General features: G+C 39.9%; 1 long non-coding RNA gene across 4 annotated transcripts in view; it reads right to left on the bottom strand.

The window, feature by feature from the left end:
- Positions 1 to 5,244: 5,244 nt before the first annotated feature.
- Positions 5,245 to 6,445, bottom strand: part of LOC111260062 (uncharacterized) — a 116,012-nt gene continuing 114,811 nt past the window's right edge. For all 4 annotated transcript variants that reach the window (XR_015310831.1, XR_015310839.1, XR_015310832.1 and 1 more), the window contains one exon: positions 5,245 to 5,543. This is a non-coding gene — a long non-coding RNA (uncharacterized LOC111260062). The remainder of the gene's footprint in view (positions 5,544 to 6,445) is intronic.

Here is a 6,445-nt window from a genome sequence, read left to right as displayed (position 1 = left end):
GACAGGTTAAGCATGGTTGAATACGGCACCTCTAATAAAGCCTTTAACCCAGTATAAGTCTGCCGTACTTACGTCCAAGGAGTCCACATTCTGGGACACCATGAAATATCACAATCTATTTAGTAACGGACCCATTTTAATAGTCAATTCGTGCGACAAAATGAAGACTATTAATTTATGGTCGTCTGTATAAGGTTCTACGGAAAGTTTTCCTTAAAGACATAACTAGTGCTCAGACGAAAAACTACGCTGCGAAATATTTTTGTATTTGTGGTACCAGAAGGCCTTATGGGAGTATTGAACTTCTGCACCATAGACAGGACTATTTAACACCAGAGCAAAGTTAAGCATGTTTTTTTCATACAAAGCCTGTCAGCGATATTTGTTACGAATTCTATTGCAAAGCAAAAGGCTGTTATTAAGCTAATAACGCTTCATAGATCTACATGTGTGACTGAAAAAAAGGTGTGCTCATTTTTGCTTAGATATATCTAACCGCATTGTACGAATGGGGCCAAGCGGTCTCAAGGATTAGTATCTTCCAGATAATTTTTTTTTAAAATTCAGTATCCTAGGCAGATATTTCCCTTACGTGAGCGCACAAACACATGTCCTAGCCTAGAATAAGCATATTTACAAATGTTCCTTGCATGTGACCACCTGAGATGCTTCTGACTGTCATTTCATAGAAACATTAAGCTGTGCCCCACTTTACACTTACACAAATATCGCGTAGACAAAAATAACTCTATTTACGAATTGTCCTAAAGAAGTGATTCCTACGCACTCTCAGCTCAGATAAGCAACTAGGGCTAGCGTTTTTTTTTTTTCTCTAAACATTAAAGCAAGGCATCATGATGATTTCGTAAACGCGATTTGTATGTTTTACAACGCAGGCGACGCTCAAGCGTTAACGCGTACGCTGTAAGAGACATACTAAACTGGGTTTATTTTATTCTTAAATATATTACTTTAGATCTCGATAAATATATTGTTATAGAAATACTGTACTTATTTCTCACAACTGTGTTCCGGTTGCAACGAATTGGAGAACCAGAAATACTGCGCTGTGCAAAAAGTCAAAACAATAGAAACAAACAAAAAAAAAAAAGATAAATAAAGAGTACGACGCAAGTTCAACTCGTCAACAAGGATCTTAAATTAACAGTTTAAAAAACCGCTGGCGATAGCATAAAGATATTGTTATTTCAAGGATTTTATAACACTGTAGATCTCCCAGTTAACAATCCTCTGGCTGGTATTTGTACACTTATATATATCTATGTACGTTTACATAAACCTCCTTGTTGGTTGTTAAGCCAATATCGTATGTAATCGTTAATAATTCACTGAATTGTGACCACCGCCGTTGGGAGTCTACTTAGCATCTTCAATCGGTGGATACGATTCGGTCTACTGTGACATCACGAAAAAGTTTGCTAGTCGACGTTTTGTATGGCCACGTATTCGCAGTACGCTAGATTTCTGTTACCGCCCCACAATGGAGATAACGCAGGGGGGTCGTTTATTATTTTCCATGTTATGATGTCCACTTTGAGAATGTGGCGATAAAGTTTTACCGTTGTTTAGCCACTGGATTGACGATAGCTCCGATAGTATGCAACAGGCTTAAACCACGGCTGGCGATGGTGACGTGCGTTCGCTATCGCTTCGTTGGCTGTGCAGATTCTTTGTAGACTGCCTGATGCCTTAACTGGATCAGTACCGTATTAACGTGGTTGCACTATCAATTATAAGCGTCATGGGCCGTGTGTTGTCTGGCTTCAGCGCCCCCTTCCGTTTTTTGACCGCTCTCGAGGTGCGTGCCTGACCATCGCGGAACACGTCCGGTCAGTCAATCACGTACTTGTCGACATAACGTATTCTTTCCTAAAATATAGTACAAATTACTCACAATCTCAGCTGTTCTTGGCGTCCATCACGTAATTAACTACATACAATATCGTAGTAGTGAATGATCATTGCACGTCGGGCGTAACAAGCAACCTTTGAACTCAATTAAAATTTTCTATAGTGAGAAAGCTAATTTTCAAGACTGAAACACTGGAGTGGTGTACGTGCTATACATATATGCACACAGGTGTACAATATCATGGGACGAAATGCTAGTACTATCATGGCTTTGATACGACACATTCTTGGAGCTCTGTTCCTTTCTGAAATGCCCACACGTCCATTCTGTATGATCTGTGCCAGTGAGCAGTGATTTCCAGAGTTAAAGACGAATTGGTACATGTACAAGAACAATATGATTTTCAATTGCAAAGATAAATAAGCTATCCAGTAGTAGGTTATGATATTAAAACCAAATAATTCCAATGATTCAATAAACATGAAGAAAACACTAAGCCGCCGTGTCGCATGCCAGCCATGTTGATTCTGTGAAGAAGTCATACGTATAAATTGTTTTCACTATGTTTCTAAGTTCAAAGTTAAAGCTTAGACTTAACTGGTGGCTCTGCTTCTAGAGTCTCGAAACGGGTCTAGCTAGCCCGAAAAACTGAAGTCTCCTATCTTTCACAGCGACAGCCATTCTTAAACGTGTAAAAACGCACAGAAGTCTCTCTCTTTAAAATATCAAAAGTGCTATTTTGCCGGTAGTGCGTACCTTTATTGGTTATATTCAATGCGTGCTAGGCAAATAATTCAAAAACAGTAATGGTGAATTCAGCGAAGTTACCATAAAAACATTTTTCAAAAGGACCTCTGATCAGGCATCAGCATGGTACTTTACCAAAATAATACTATATAGTAGTTTAGTAAAACTACTCCTTATCGATGTGAAGGTCCATTTCGAGACCTAAACTAATAAGGTTAGTTATATTAGAATATACACATTTACTGTAAAGAAAGGACGCTTGAAGTCGTTGAGCCCAAATGGTAAAGTATTATAACTTTTTTTTTTTAAATTTAGTTGTATTGCACGAACTTCGTAAGCGGCCAGCTAAATAAAAACTAAAACCTTTTGATCTGCGACCATCATACTTTGATGGAAATATTTTTGTCTTTGATCTTACGTGACTGCCCCGTAAAGGGCAACAAGCATCCGTTTGAAGAAAAGTGTGCAAACGGAGAGAATCAAAATAGCAGGATCTTATTATATACGCTGAATTATAATTGTATTTGTAATTCGTTTTTAACCTTTCTAACGTTTTTCTTTATATCATCTATAATAATACTATAACCTGTAGCTTAATAGATGTATTATATTTGATAACATCAAGCTCATGAGCTTAAAGTTAGAGAGAAGTGCCGCCATTCGCGTATTGTTGCTACGTAATTGATGTATTTTTCTCGTAGCGCTGTATAAACCTCTAGGAACTAAATTGTGTACAAGTTTTGTCCATATGTACGGATCTTCCGGAACCATATTCATCGTTATCATTCGATCTGGATAACTGCTAGATCAGTAATTATTTTCGTAGGACAAGGCGAACAGCGTTATCTTGCGCGACAGATCGGTAATTTTCTGCTCTGCTCTTACCCCTATCTTTGAATACTGAAGTTACTATAGATGACTCAAGTTAAGAGAAATTGCATCCATAAGAACCTAGAGCAGAAATGTTCAGCTATTAAATTTTCCTGACTTCTAAATGGGATCGGAAAACCGTCATCGGAGATTAGATCGAAGTTTGGCTTGAACAACCATGTTTGGCCTCCAATCTGGGAAGTCAGAGTATACAGTCACGTACAAAGCAAAACAATTCTTATGTTCGTTCTCCGAGTAAACGGAAGTACACCCAGAGAAATCGCGGAGTGAACGTGATCTTCTTCAGACAGTGCTTATTGCGGTGTCATCGAAATAAAATATTGCTACGCCATCTCGACCCTGGATTTCTTGTTTGCATATCGGTAAAAAGCACGAGTGTCAGTAAAGTCTGCTTGAGACTATTATAGGACACGGAATTACGTCCTCAGATCTAGCAATGGTGTACTTGTCGTGTTTGCTCTAGCTTCTTAACGGCTCACCAGCGCTGTGTAATTAGCGAACAGTCGGAAAAATAGGCTGATAGAAAAAGCACAGAATCGAGAAGGGTATGATACATTGACTAATTATCGTCCCCCAACAGGCAATAATGCATCCGGCTCATGAGACAAGGGTTTATGCAAAATATAATAGTAGTCTTATAATTCGTTTTATCAAGATCTGGAAGTTATCTCAAATACTTTTTGAAATAGGTGAGGCAAAAACTGATGGCTTTACGATCGCTATGAGCAGGCGCGTCACAGTTATACGTTGCACAACCTCGCTAGTCTGACCGCGGCCCGACGTCCATGATATATCTAACAACATGCTGCTCTCAGCTCTGGTTGTTCGTGTTGATGCTTGCACTAATTTAGTTAAGATGGTGAATGGGTCTTGTCATCCCAGTCTAAGACAAAGGCAGAGGTCGCCAGTAGGTTTAAGAGGCAAATTAACGTGCGTGCCAAGCTAGATAGGACATCACCAAGAGTTCTTATCTCAGCTGAGCGTCATCAAGAACCTCACATAACACTGTCGCGGCGCGACAACCTCGCAATTTGTAAACAAGTTAAACTATAGCTAGGAACTGAAAACGACATTAGCAAAAGCTGAAACACAATGAGCTCTGGTGGGACGCGGCTCATTTACGGCACCAGGCTCTGCAATTTACCCAGGCCCAAAGAATAAAATAATGTGTTCACAGGTTTTCGTTGCTAGGGTCGCTAGAGTGTCGAAAGAGCATTTACTGTTTTGACCGTTACCCAGTGTGTGCTAAGCAGAAAGGAACAACGGAGAATTATATTGAGTACATGTCGGATCTATTGGACCAAGTGGTGATTTGAGCCAGGCGCTGGAAGCGGGCAGTTTTGTGGACACGCAATGATTGCGGTAAAAGCCGGTAAGCCAATAATATAACTAGCAATGGCGATGTCTATGGCATGACGGTGAACTTGACAAAGATGACACACGTACACAAACACACGTGAGCGTAGTTTAAGGGTTACCTTCACAGGTTTATTTTTGATCATTCTCTAAGCGAGAAATTTTAGAAAATTGTCGATCGAAGGCGATGATTGGCTAACATCAGTCACTATTTCACGGTATACCCTGACACTGATTAGTCTGCGGCTAGACAGGTACTCAACTACCGGACAACCGGTACGGTTGGTTTAAGTAAAACTTTTAATTTTATCACAGCCTAGAGGCGATAATCGAGGCACTCAAGAAAATGACGCTAAACTAATCAGAAAATACGACACTTTAACGGAACAAGCTTTGAACATCGCGCTTTGACTCGTTTATTTATCACGAGCACTCACAAATGGCCTACCACACTATCTTTCTCGAGTTGACAGTGGATTGAACGACGACAAAACATTGATGACGATGGCCGTCTGAAAATCCAGCTGCCTTTAATTAGAGACACTGAAGCGGGGTAAATGACATCCACCGTTGTGCCCAGTGGTTGACGATGCAGCCCATTGCAGCATGTTGACTCTGATGAGGCGCTGATGTCGTTGTTGCAAATGATTCACAAAGACGCCTGAAACGGTGGCCTCTGAAAGATAAGCAGTAGAGCAAGGGTTCGTATTATTTGTATATTGCAGTAAGAGTAATCGTTTACTTACTGAAAGGGACTCGATTGTAGTTGATGCCGTTAGGCAAAACAGTTTGTAACACGAAATCGCACTTTTGTTTCTAACGAGCATATTGCATTGCAGGACTGTTACATCCATAGGCCCGGCGCACGGCAACCCAGAATCTTATGATAAAACAGACTGTCAATTTTTGTCAGGATACAGCTTGGTAAAAGGATGTATGTTACAAGAAGTTGATTTTTGCATCAGGAGGGCCTCGCATGTATATGAGATCCTTACGGAAAGCATGGATAGTTTTCAACCAATGAGCTAAAAGAAACATCTGTTAAATGAATTGCTTACATTATTACAGATATCGGATGTTCGGAGATATCGGACAGCCTGGAAAGCAGGCTTTATAATGGAGTCCATTAACGAAATGGGCCTCATGTCGCCGATTAAAATAATTACAAATTAAATGCGATCTCTTCACAACCCAAATACCGATTTGAATCAATGCAATATTTCTTCTTGCGAAAGAAGCTAAGAAACTTCTGGCGGGCAGAGACAGTGTTGACAGTGTAACACAAATGCCATTTACGGAGCCGCACTTTTGACGTTAAGTGCTTCAGCACAGAATTATGCAACTGTTTTCGCAACTGGCCTTCAATCTTCAATTTGAAAACCTGTTAATTTTACATAATCCATCTTCTAATACGATTTGTAGTAGGCAACTACTTTGTAAAAATACTGTTGGTTTTCATCTTCTTCTCATAATTACGATAGAAGCCAGATCCATTTATATTTTTGTGTCTTCTCTCTGTAATTGCACGTTGTCTCTGTGTTTTCGAGTTTCCCCTGTAATTTCGACTACCGCGAACAA

The sequence above is a fragment of the Varroa jacobsoni genome, unplaced genomic scaffold (assembly GCF_002532875.2).
Source record: "Varroa jacobsoni isolate VJ856 unplaced genomic scaffold, vjacob_1.0 scaffold_39, whole genome shotgun sequence".
NCBI lineage: Eukaryota > Metazoa > Arthropoda > Arachnida > Mesostigmata > Varroidae > Varroa > Varroa jacobsoni.
The sequence above is the reverse complement of the archived record's forward strand: the minus strand, read 5'-3'. Positions and strand labels throughout refer to the sequence as shown.